This window comes from Parus major, chromosome 17, assembly GCF_001522545.3.
Source record: "Parus major isolate Abel chromosome 17, Parus_major1.1, whole genome shotgun sequence".
In the NCBI taxonomy this organism is placed as follows: domain Eukaryota; kingdom Metazoa; phylum Chordata; class Aves; order Passeriformes; family Paridae; genus Parus; species Parus major.
Window position 1 is genome coordinate 6,772,328 of NC_031785.1, and position 13,592 is coordinate 6,785,919.

The 13,592-nt window shown below is 44.8% G+C and overlaps 1 long non-coding RNA gene across 1 annotated transcript; it reads right to left on the minus strand.

Moving 5' to 3' along the window:
* Positions 1-283: 283 nt before the first annotated feature.
* On the minus strand, positions 284-1,753 carry LOC107211968. Its single transcript, XR_001524352.1, has 2 exons — positions 1,384-1,753; positions 284-623 (listed from the first exon to the last, which is right to left on the minus strand). It is a non-coding gene; the product is annotated as an uncharacterized LOC107211968 (long non-coding RNA).
* Between the last annotated feature and the right edge of the window lie 11,839 nt (positions 1,754-13,592).

Sequence of the window (13,592 nt, forward strand, 5' to 3'; positions counted from 1 at the left end):
TAATTCCAGGCTCAGGAACGGCTTTAATAGGTGATTTTAGCCAAGCAAGAGGATTGTGATGATTATGACACAGCACATCTTCTTTACCAGGTAATGAGCAATGGTAAGAGGCCTTAAATCCTTGGACAGGACATGCTCAGGATCTAAAAAGCATGATCACAGCTGCTCTAAGGGAAAGGTTCCTGGTATGTTTTCCCTCCTAACTCTGTTATCACTCATCTAATCCCTTAGTGGTCTGGTAATCCCAAAGACAAAGGCAATGAAAAATAGTCTTGAATTAAACAGTATGAATTCTATGAATTTAATGTATCATTGCAGAGTCTGTTGCTCGGCCTGGGGCACCGAGGGCTCGCTGCTGCACAGTGAGCACGTTTGGGGAGTGTGTCTTTTTGGGGAAGCCTGCAGGGGATTCCCATCCCTCCTGAGTTCACAGGCTGAGGTTTTAACTAAAGCACATCTTTCAGCTGCTGGGAACGGGCAGTTTCATCTTCATCTTTGAAGAGGAGATGACAGAGGGTTTGTAATGCTGTCCTTGACGCGGGAAGTGGAAGAAGCAGCTACACAAGCCACAGGGGTGGTTTCCTCACAGAGAACAGGTCAGATCTGCACAGAGTTTACTGGGCCTGAAGAAAAAAAATATCACTATAAAGGTTAGGGAAAAAAAAAATCAATCTTTGGGTTTCTTGGACTTGTCTGTCAGTCGTAGCACAGACATGAAGATGATAACACTGAGAGAGGATTCATTCTGCTTCCTCTGGTCGGGGTGGTTCAGCAGCTACTTACACCCTGTGTAAGGGAAAAGGGAAAAAATATTGATCCAGAGTTCCCACATTTATGATCTACATCCTTGTGCTTCCCTTAAAGGAAATTTATTGCTCCTCATCAGCAATAAATCAGAAGCCCAACTTCCCTGCTGCTTCTCAGACAGAAACACAGTTGTACAGCACGAGGGAAACTCCCCAAAGTGCAGCATATGAGGGTCAGCACACAGGCAAGTCTGGATAACATTTCAGAGCTGGGAGAAGAGAGACAGATCAGCTGCCAATATGCTGGAAAATAGCAAGCTTTGAATTACATTTAATTCCTTTAATAGCTGTGTTTAGTTTGTACACTACTGTATAAATAGATTTGTATTTATACTAATATTTATAAATGTATGTATAAATATGTCTTTGCAGAGATATATTTATTAAAGCAAACTAAATGAATACATATTTATAAGGAAATATTTGGTGCGTTTAATAAACATACACAACCTGCTGCCATTCTGGAGGATAAAACAAGGTGGAAAAAACTGAAAGCAAACCTAAGCAAAAAATAACCTTAGATTGATACTTTCTTCCTAATGGATCCCAAAGCTCTGTTTTACTCTAATTTACTCACCAGTAAGAGATCCAATTCTGATGTGCAGCAGTTTCTGGGATGAGAACCAGTAATTGTGTAACCAGAATAGCTTCACCATGGCTGAGCGCAGGCTGGGAAGTGAAAGACTGCTTTTCCAATGCAACGTGGGCAAACTCATCCTGGGTGAAATTATTCCCAGTTTACAGCAAGTAAAGTCCTAAGCAGGGTATTGAGCTGGGAGCAAGTCTGTAGTGCAGGTCTGTACACAGCAGAAACGAGCTTTATGGAGTTAGATAACAGCAGTTTGGAGGTCGATGACAACTAAAACCAGAAAAAAGTAGCATAAATTTGCCCACTCTGAGCAAGGTACTGCTAGTTTAAAGCAAGCTTGGGTAGTTTTCCAGCAGTGCTGCTGCACAGCCACTGAATCCTGGAGGAGTTCAGAGGCTGGCATTTGGCTTTGACCCCAGGGTTAATTTAGCTGCTCTTGCAAAATGAGAAATAGGAACCCAGGTCCTTGTCTCCTGTGCTCTCCAGTCAATTGAGTGACACAGAGGTAAAACTGGTGTGAGCAGGAATTGGGATCTCTAATGAACAGGAGCTGGCAGGAGCTTTCCAATACTTGCAGGAGGTGTCAGGATGATGACTGCTGAAAACAGGCTGGCACAGGAGGACAGAGAACATTTTGTCTTGGGATGTTTCCCAAACTCGTTGTGGAAACAGCTGGGATATTTACTGCAGGAATTCAACCCTGAGATAATGGTCCCTGGGATCCCCAGGTGGCAATTTCTCCTACACGCTTCCCTCCACAGAAATTGCTGTGAGGCCCAGTGGCAGAGATGGGTCTGGGACTGTTCTCTGTGTGATGTACAGAAGTCTCTTCTGGTGTGACAGCTCAGACACAGCCACAAGGGTGCTGCACTGGCCATTCCCAACTCTTCCTCACCCTCTTCTCCCTCAGATTTCCTCCCTCCCATCACTTCCCAAGGTGATTACTCCTCTGCAGCTGTAGATTACTTCTTCCAAAACCTTGTCCACACCTTGGTCAAAGAGTTAAAAGCTGCTCTCAGCTTGAAGATGCTGGATTAACACTGGATGTAGACTTAATTCTGCTCAGGCAGTCCATCCTAGTCCCTCTGACAGCCACCTCTCCTAATCCTGCAGTGATTTTCACAGCCCTTCAGTTTTCCAGGCCCTTTGGCCTCTCCCCTGGCACTGCATGGAGCAGCCTCTGGCTGCAGGCACAGCCTCCACCTGAGGAGCCAGACACTTGTTCAGGTGGAAAACAACTCCAGAGAGACAGTTTTCCCCCCTTTTCCTTCAACCTCCCAGCTTCTGGAGGAGTGCCAGCTGATTTCAGTGCCCAGGGGACTGGGGGATGCAGCCAGCTTTGCTCTTTCCTTCCCCACAGACAGGAAGCCGTGCAGCCAGGCGCCTTTGGAGAGAGGATCAGGTCATCTCGGCGCTGGCTCAAAGGCAGCCAGCCCCTCTCTCATCACTTAGATTTAAATCAGAGCTCTTTTCCCCACTCCAAGGTCTCATTAGTGCCCCTGGGCTCGTGGAGCAGTTTGGGATTGTTATTTCTGTCGTACTCAGCAGGAAAGCAGAGCCCTGCTTGGTTTAGTAACTGGATTAAAACAAACTGCAGCGCAGGGTTTGATCTCAAACACTCTACTTTTCAGCAGTGAGATTTAACCTAAGTCTGTCCTCTCTTCCTGGTATCAGCATCTGCCTCAGCACTGCCTGCTCCGGGCCTGCTCCCAGTTCTGGATGGCTCCATGAATGAACTCTTTTCAAATGCCATCAATATTTTATGAATTTCCATCCACTTACTTTAATGGGGGATTGTAAAAGCATTTAACCATATTACACCCAATCTCTCAGACGCTGCATTATTTCAGCAGAGGTGTTTTATTAGAAGCAACTAGCACAGCTGCTGTGATATTGTTTAAATATATATAATATATATATGTATATCTTTCTCAAACCAAGTGAAATCAGAGAGCAGGGAAGGGGAAACAGCCATGGAAACTCGCTGTCTCAGGTTTATTTTCCTGCACCTGAAAGATTTCACTTGCTGTGATTTGCATGACTGCAGGTAGGCTCTTCACATGACTTTTTTATAGATTGGGCTCAGACTTGAGTCTGGATGTCTGATGGCCTAAATCCAGATGGAAAGAGGTGGAATTGTCTAGAACCATTTTATTGTTTATGGCCAGGGAGAGTCCCTGCTGCTCAGCCTGAGACTTCCCTCACTGAGGACACCCCAAAGGCCCCTGACTGACCAGGGCTCAGCTGTGAGTTTATTCCCTACTTTGCTCTTGCAGGACACTTGGTGTCAGCCATGCCAAGCAGAAATCTTCCAGATATGTTAAGGTTTTTTCCAAGAGACCCAAAAGTCCCTGCTCTGCCTCCATCTCTGCTTTAGCAGCGAGTGAGGATCTTGTGAAGAGCTTTGGGAGATCCAGCCCCAGACTGCCAGAGCACCCTGGGGCCAAGAAAGGCCACCCTGCCTCGGAGCAGCAGCACTCCATCAGCAGAGGATAAAGATGCCACTTTCTCCCTCTCTCCCCCTCCTCCAGCCGTTGTTTATCTCCAGCACTGCACAAAGGCCTTTAAAACCCCATTGAGCTGCTTTTGACCGTGTCTCTGTTGGGTAAATGAATTTATGGTCTGCCAGGCTGATTTATGGATGCCTGCTGTTCTTGGAGCAGGAGGGCTGGTGATTTTATACCTCCAGCCAAGCGGGACAGGAGCTGTTCTGATCAAAGAGGCACCGATTTATCCGGGATGATTGATTCCAGCCTGAGGAATTACACAAGGATCCCACTCACACTCCACAGCCACCGCAAGGCGGAGGCATCTTCTGCCATCAAAGACACCAAGTCTCAAGTCTGGCATGCTGGAAATTTTTATCCTTCCTAATTCCTCCTATTTCCCATAAAATCAAGCAGCAGTTCAACCATAGCTCTCAAACCCATCGATGTTAACACAACAGCATCCAAACTCCTGGCTGTCCCTTCTGTGTCTCAGGTGTTGGCACAGCAGGAGCAGCTCCACACTGCTACAGAAAGAGTCACAGAATTATTTGGGTTGGGAAAAACCTCCAGGGAAAGACCTTTGTTCCATCACCACCTCATCAACCAGACCAGAGCACTGAGTGCCACATTCCAGCTCCAGTTGGTTCTGATGTGCTAAAACACCTCCTTGGGCTTGTTCTCCAGGATTTCTGCAGTCAAGGAGTCTCCCCTCCCTCACTCACTGTTTTTTAGTATCAATTAATAAAATATACCATCACATTAAAACAATATACTTTTATTATATTAATCATGACAATCATTATTATATTAACACATATTAATTATTGCAGATGGCAACCTGATTTTTCTATAAAGTTCCATACATAGTGGTTTAAATCATTGCTTTAATTTTTTTCTATCAAATACTTCTAAGCCACAGATGGATCCCTGAGGTTTCTTTTTGTAGGACAGATAGTACACACAAACCCAAAGTTGATCCTCCTGTGGAGTTATTTTTTCAAAATATTTTGGTGGCAAATTTGTTTTCATCCAAACACCTTCCTCCTCCAAGCCTCCATGCCAATATCCAGCCAAGTTGTATTTCCAGATCTTTTCTACATTGTGACTCCTAATCAAAGTCAAAGAGGTATAAAGAATAAGAAATTCAGAATTTCTCCTTCCATCTGTCCAGAAGGGAAGGTCACAAACTACAGTAACTTCTGGACCTATTCATCAAACTCTTGGAAGTCACAACTCCCAGATTAAAAGAGCAGTGATTGATGATACCTTTTCCAGGGGTTACATTGGAAAAATGTTCTCCTTATAATGGAAACAGAGAAGAAATTAGTTCTTCTGTCTCTCTTGAGTCTCAGTGGAAGAGGAAAACTGCAGATAAGAGGTTAAATCCAAAAATATTTCCTTCCCAAAGCCTAAAAATTCTTTACTCATCTTCCTCCTTTTACATTTCTCTACATGTCCCCTGCTTAAGAAAGTTTATACCCTCAGCTCATCCTGATTACTTTGGCTACATCAAAATAGGATACTTTTAGTAGAAACTTTACTTAAGTTCTTTTAATATTTCTGGGTCCAGGACCAATAAAACCTGTCATTCCAGTTTCACTAGACATCCTTCTTGACTTTCAACAAAAACTTCATAGTTTCCCTTTGCCTTTAGTCTCCTGCCTCTCTGCCATGCCTTGGTCTCACGAGGTGGTTTGGCATCGCACTGCTAAAATTTAGGGAAAATAAGGAAATATTTGTGTTGTGACTCATTAATACCTGAGGGCCCTCAGTGGAAAGTGACTCTGTAAAGTCACCATTCATCACTCTGGCAAAAACAGAGGAAAAGGAAGACAGGAGGCATAAAAGAGTGGCCTGGATAAGATGTAAGCTCTCCAGCGTGAGAGGAGCTCTCTCGCTGTGCAGGACTCCTCACTGCCAGCCCCAGCCACAGGGCTGTTTTGACAAGGCTGTTTTGACAATGCTGAGAGGAGAGATCAAAAGACACTGATGTGTGAGAGGCCTGGCCCCTGGAAGAAGACAGAGCTGTCAGGAACACAAAGCCAGGGGCTGCAGCAGCGTGGCGGGGAGGCTCCCCAGGAGAGCAGGTGACACCGAGGCAAAGCAGATGCAAAGGAGAGACATTACGGGCACGGAGCTTTTGTTGCAGCTTTTTCTCCAAGCACAGGGTGTTTTCAAAGCAAAATATGACTTTCATTGTCAAGAGAAGCTGTTTCTAAGTTACTGCTCGCTGTTGTTTGACAGAGGCTCTGAAGGTGGGCTGGGAGGTACAAGCTCTGCCTGCCACCTGCACTGTTGGTGTTTTTAAAAAACATGGGAAGGATGTGGCCCTCACTACATAACAGTGAAGGCAAGGACTGGTCACTTGGGAAAGGTTTTGTCACAGGGACACCCAGGAAAAATTCACACCCAGGAATCAAACAGGATGCCCAGCTCCAGTGTTTGCAGACGTGTTCTACTCCACAGTGTGGAAAGGTCCGGAAATAATGTGGAAATAATAAGAATCCGTTCCTATTATAAGCCAATACTGAGCAATGCAAAGCAGAGAAGAAAAAAGCACAGCTCATGGAGCAGTGTAGTGAGAGCATCTTCTCACTCAGCACCTGCAGAGCAAAACCCAGCCCCACAGCCAGGCCCAGGCTGGCTCCCAGGGAGCCAGGGCAGGATTGCATCTCTCAGCAGAGCTGTGGTGGCTTCCCTGGGTTGGGTGCACCCACCACTCACAGAGGGATCCCTGCACGTGCCACGTGCCTGAGAGGAAGCCCAGACGTGTGAAATATGAAAATGATCACAGCTTGGATGGGGGATGCCAAAGGGAGTCTGAGAAATGCTGGGCGTTCGCCAGCCTGTAACTTACCGCTCACAAGATGAACAATTATCCAAAGACAAATCAGTGTCACGCCGTCTCTAGGAAGGCACCAGGCTGCCATTCCTACACTGGATAAACACCACCTACGTTGTTTCTCCAGGATGACAATAGCTTCTCCATTTCTATTCTGTTCTCCATCTATGGCATCTCCTTGGGGCTGCCTAACCAGCTCTTCAGGGTCAGAAAGGCGGGGATGAAGATTTTAATTCTAATTTAATTCTTACCACACTGCTTTCCTGCAGTGTGTGTGTCGCCACTGGCCCCATAACCCTGGGCACCAGCCCAGGTGACAGCCCAAAGCCTCACACCCCGGCTGTGCCTCGAGAAACCTTTCCCACCACAACATTCCTGAGTAGATGTGACCCCTCTGCTCCTGCCTTGCAGCCAAAATTTTTAGTCCAGCCTCTCACTCCATATCTCATAACCACTGCAGGGACAGTGCTCCCCTCTGGTGTGAATAAACGCAGCCTGGCTGCACTCACACATCCCTGCAGGATGCAGAGATCCCTTTCCCAGCCCAGTGCTGTCAGTGTGTGAGCCCTGCAGATCCCCCCCTCGCGTGGCACCCTTCCTCTGTCACTTGGAACATATGCTGCACATCCTTGTTTTCACAGTCCATCTTCACCCACCCTCGCCCTCATCTGCCACGCAGCCTGGAAAGGTTGCTTCTCACCTTCAGTTGGCCCCTGGTGCCAGTCTTCCCTCGCCCACCTCTTCCATCCTCAAACAAGTTTTTGTTGTGTTTATCCCATCCTGTTCCTCGTGCTCTCTGTAACATCTATGAGCCTAGCTCATCCTACTCCTTCAAAATGCTTCCAAACTCACCATCGTGATGTCTGCAAAGCTCATGGCAATCGCATTTCTGACAAATCATTTTATTATTTCCCCACTTTCCTGTCTCTTTTGCACATTTCTGGCTTTATACCTGGATGGGAAGCACTTTGACACAATGTTTGGATTTCATTCTGTGTGTGCAATACCCAGCACACATATGGGCCAGGCCAAGCTTGTCATTTTTTGTCATCACTTGCTCTTAGACTTGATGATCTTGAAGATCTTTTCCGACCTAAATGATTTTATAATTTCTGTGATTTCTATTTGTGTCTATTTTTGTAGAAATGCAGTTTATTTCTTGTTGGAAGGACTATGGGAATTACTTGAGTCTGGTTCCCAGGAGGAAAACTCCAGAAATGGATAGCAGAGGATGTGCCAGGGGCAAGAGAGTATAAATAGCAAGACATTACCCTTGGATTCTAGAGCACTTCATCCCATGTTCCTGAAAATGAGAGCATTTTTGCTTAGTTCTGTGACTGGAAGGAGGCTGGGCTGAGGCAGGGAGGATATCCAGGACTGACTTCATGCTGAAAACACGTGTTCAGGACAAATCAGCCACCAGTCACTCACTGCTGCTGCTGCTGCTGCTGCTGCTGCTGCTGAGCTCTGCAGTGACTGCATCCTGTGGCTTCCAGCTCTGCCGTGTCCTCTCTCCACACCACAACCACCCCAGGAGGGAATTTGGCTGCCCACCTCTACAAACACCCCCTTCTCCCCAGACCTCTGTCTGCTCTGAGCTCTTTGCATGGGAGAGGCTTTCTCAGAGTGCTGTTTCTCATTCAAGACAGCAAACACTGCAGTGTGACAGCTCTGTCACTGCAGCCACCTGGAGTCCTGCATCCGAGATGGAACCAAGCTGGGGAGCCGGGCTCTGCTCCCTCCCTGGCTGCACTGCCCCAAAATAACAGGTCTGGGCTGGCAGCAAAGGGGAGGGGAAATAATAACTCACCTCCTCTGTCATTTGGAGGGACCCCCACTGCTCCCGTGTCTGCTGGCTTCCCTGCAGGAAATCTCACGGCAGTCAAGGCCTTTGGTCCAGGCTCTTGCTGTAAACTTAATCTGTGTTCAACATTTCCTGAGCTCCCTGAGCCTGGCAGCCCTTCAGGGGAGAGATACAGGGGGAAACTGCAACAGAGAGCAGGCAAACAGCAGATTTACTGAAAGCAGCTGCAAAGGGGGAGGTGAGTGTGGGGAGGATCCTGGCTGGATGCTGGGCACCCACCAAAGCTGCTCCATCACTCCCCTCCTCAGCTGGACAAGGAGAGAAAATATAAAGAAAGTTTTGTGGCTTGGTTAAGGGATGGGGAGTGACCACTCAGCAATTACTGTCACAGGGAAGCTGGACCTGACTCAGGGAAATTAATTTATTACCAATCAAATCAGAATAGGATACATTGTATTATACATTGATAGCCAAGGAATGAGAATTTCTGGAGCATATCTTTCATTCTGGAGGTAAAAAAAGTACACATTGTTTACCCAGTGTATAAATAAGACATTAACAACTCCCCAGGAAATCACTGGACTTAATGCAGTCATGAGCAAACAGCAGGAAACAGTGAACTCCCTCCTGTCCCTAGAAAACAAGATTTGGGATACCTTTGAATGCCACAAACACCCAGCAGTAAATTTTACAATACCTGTAGAGCCTTCTCCTGAATTCTTGGTGTGCAGTTACAACCTGTAACCTGCTTGATGTGTTTGTTGGTGTCTGTAACTGCATCCTGAATACATCATTCCCCTTTATTTGGTTGCAGCTGCAATCCCCAACAGCATCTAAATTGGATCCCAAGGGCCCAAAATATTGTTTGTTCCTAGAAGATTGTCGTGTCTGGCTAACCCCAGTGGATGTCCACGTGGGTGCCACATCCTGAGTGTCTGAAGCAGTTTTTGGGAACATTTGGAATGCATTTCATGGAGGAATAACACAGCTCTCTGAGAGATGGGGACATTCCACGTAAGTACTCAGTGTTCAAAAATTAATGACTGCCATTGATTGAGTTTATCCTAGTAAATGAAAGAAAAAATCTACAATTTTTTGGGACAGAAAAGGTACATTTCCTCACGTGTACATTACCATCTGGTGTGGAGATGTATTAATATCTTGCAATATTTAGGTCATAAATCAAATCTAAGCCCTTATTGCACATTCAGAGAAAATTACTTTCTAGTGACATATGGCATAACCTTCAACTTCTATAAATTAATAAAATTCTAGCAAATCTACTCAAATTCAGATATTTTGCACCAACATTTTATTTTTATGGATGCTGTTAACCACTTGTAATGTTGGGGGCCTTAGGTCAAGGCAGAGAGTTTATTGCAAAGCTAAAGGAAATTACCTTCCAGAGACCCAGGGTGTGAACTTCAGCTTCCACCAGGGGAGTTCAGATCTTGCTGCCTGTTGATGCCACAGGACACAAAAATTATAGGCTGGGGCTTCTTAAAGGATTTTTAGAAGGAACATGGTCATAGCTGGCTACAGAAACGCTTGTGAAGGGAATCAAGCCTGTTGAATGGTGTGGATTTAACTCACACAACACACTGGGTAAAATTCCTGCTGTTAACAGTCTCTTTGTGACTCCAGAATTCATCACATGAAAAAATCAGAATATGTAAGCAATTTGTCTTTCAACAGTAGAAGTATTTTTATGCAGCTGAGTAATAAACTACTTAGAAGGGGGGGAACAAAACCTTGCTTTACAGCGTCTTGGTTAATTTTTACTTTTTAAATTTAGTCTTATTTGCTAATTTTTGTAAAAGCTGTGTTTGTCTGAGTCGAATTTCTCTGTTACAGCTTTGCAAAAAGCACTGAAATTTGCTGTTTTCAAGCTAAGCTGTCAGGATTTAGCTCTGTTAGCTACAAGCATAAAATTCCAGACAGAAGATGCCACATGATGCAACTCGTTCTTTTCTGGCTCCTTGCCCTTGCCTGCAACTCACTCCCCAGCCCATATATTTTGATTAATTACCAAGTTTGATTTAGCTCCTCAGCCCAAAGCTCTTAATCTGTCCAGTTTTGTACTGGAGTCCTTCTGCCTGGGCCCCTCTCCCTCGGGTTTGCTGCTGCTCTCTCAAACCACCCCCTTTCCCTACACCTCAATATCTCTCCCTCATCCCAGGATCTTCATCCCTGCTCTGCTCCTTCCTCCTCCTCCTCGTCCCTGTTCCCTGGGGAACCCGAGGTAAGGGTGGGTTTTGCCTTCCCATTCCCCATCAAAAGCTTTATGAAATCCAAATGGTGCTGATCTGAATTTCTCCCCTCCTCTTTCAGTGATTCCTGCTCTGGTCACCTGTCATAAATTTGCATTTCCTCCCAGGCTCCTGGATTCTTTTTTCCCCTTAGTCTGTGGTTTACATGAAAAAAAAAACATTTTATACAAAGACTTAGCATCTCTTTTCATCTCTTTTTTTCCCCCAGTTCCTTCCAGCAGATAAAAGGCCAAGATGAAGTGGCTGGAATTTGAGGTTGTCAGTGTTAATACCACAAATTAGAGGCTCTTTTTTAACAATAAGAGCAATTAGTCATCAGAGCAGGTTCCTAAGAGGTACAGTGAGTCAGCCTCTTTTGTAGAGCTCACTAACTTTACCAAAGGCTGTACTTTTGAATCAAAATCTGCCAGAATCACTGGGTGAGCTCCTGCCGCTTGTGCTCTGCAGTGAGCGGGCTGCAATCATCCTTCTCTGGCCTGGGAGGATTGCAGGTCCAGCTTCAAGGCTTTTCCTCGCTTTTCTCCTGCCCAGCTTCACCTGGCTTTTCCTCCCCTGCTCTCTCCATGTCCTGTGTGCTCTTGGCTTCTCCTAAACTCTTTTCTGTATGGAATTTTTTCAGTAGCTGGCGGAGTTCAGTGGATTCCTGTGTGGAGATCTTGACATCTGACTTCTTTTGGAAGTTCTCAGATGTCCAGGATCACAAACCAGCTCAGATTATGTCCCTTTGGACACAAGGTTGGCGATAAAATGGACAATATAGAAGATTTCTGTTCATCTCCTGATTTTTGGTGTCTCTGCCACTGGTCCTAAGCCAGCCTGGTCAGAGGGAGGAGAGAGGATTCCAAGGACTCCCAAACTGGGAAATTCTTTCATGAAAGGAGAGAGATGATGTGCTCTGGGAAGTACAGCAATAATTCATATGCCCTTTGGCATTTTTATTAATAGCTTCTAGAGACAGGATAGTGACCTTGGTGGTCTTCTCCTCTGGCTGGGTCTGGCATTTACAGGTCAGGAAGATGGGAAAGTGCAACAGCAAAATCATTCATGTAAATAATCATAGCCAGTTCCACATGATTTTAAAATAATTTACAAAATACATGCATAAATTTCACCCAAACCTTGTGTCCTACTGAGTGTTTTGGGTTTTTTAACAATGCAGAGAACATTCTGGACATCTCCCATTTGCCTCAGGTTCCTCTAAATAATGATTCCTTTCCTTTCTTTTCCTTTCTGAGCAAATATATTTTCTATAAAACCTGTGGCTGTAAGACAAAGTCAGGCCTCAGGAGGAAACTTTTGTACATTTCTTTAGCAGGTTGGCAATTTATGTGGCCTGGCCTCCTCTCCCCTTCCCTGCCTCCCTTTCTAACCCCAAACTCCTGGCTTTAAGGACTTCATCCAATCAAAGCATAAAGCGTTTAAACAAAACAAAAAAAGAAAACTGAAGTTGGATGTCAGGAAAAGATTCCTATCAGTGAAGTCTGCCAGAGTATAGAATAATCTCCTGTGGGGAGCAGTGGGAGTCCATCACTGGGATAGATTAAAACTAGATGAAACTAAAAGCAAAATCAATATCATCATTAAGGGAAGAAGCCTGAAAGGCTGAGGGATGGACAGGAAAATTTGATGCCCCCAGAATTTAAGAAAATGGTTGTGACCTGCAGTCTAGCGTTTAACAAGGGGTTTGATCAGAAGGATACTTGGAAGATGGAGGCTTTTTACAGCACCTTTTTTTTATGTGTGTGTGTGTGCTTAGGTTTTGAGTAGTTTTTGCTTTAGGGGGGAAAGGTTTTTGGTATAGGAACCCCGTAATATTTAATATATTTGTTTGTTTTTTTTTTTAAAAAGTATAATTAATGCCACTAATAAAATAATTTATTAACTGGGATTTTTTACAAGGAGGAAACAGCTCAACATTCAGCACTGACCACTGACAATCCCAACAAAGAGACTTCTTGGGGTTGTCTGCTCATGCTTGTGGGGCAGTTTGGAACATCTGGAGCTTAGTTAGCTTTCAGGGCCTGTCCCTGGTATCTTCTGGCTCAGGTACTTCTATTTGAGGTCAGATTTTTCCAAGCCCAAAAATAAATTGGATCAGATGCAAAAATAAAAATAAAAAAATAAAAATAAAAATAAAAATAAAAATAAAAATAAAAATAAGAATAAAAATAAAAATAAAAATAAAAATAAAAATAAAAATAAAAATAATAAAAATTAAAATAAAAATAAAAATAAATAAAAATATCATTCTGTTTTCTGAGCAGGGGGACGTTTGGCCTTTGGTGTGGGCATCTGCTCACTGCTCTGTTTCTGTATTTTCACATCCATGGGAGAAATGCTCTCCTAATGGGGAATTTGGGAGGAGCAGAGTGCTCCCATCCAACCAGACACAGCAACTCCCAGAAATGAGCAGCAGGTCAGAGCCCAAAGGCCTGGTAGCACTACAAATATTGCTGCTGAATGTTTTCCACTAAGAAATTCTCCAATTACTGCACTCCTGCCAGCTAAATATGCTTTATACCAGATCTCCTTAACAGGACAGGGGGCTTCCATGAGGAAATATCCATTGACAGACCCAGCATGAAAAAGCAAACCAAAGCCTGCTCCCCAACAGGAAAAACGTTCTGCTCTTCTCCTGCACAACCCAGAGCCTTTTTCTTTTGGAAATTATCCTTTCAAACAAAAAGAGCCATAGAACAAAACCCCTCCAAGCTGTTAGAAAGGCACCACTTTGTTTCTCCTCCAGTATTCCCCTGATGCCAATAGCTCCTGGTGCTCCTTGCAGTTCCCCA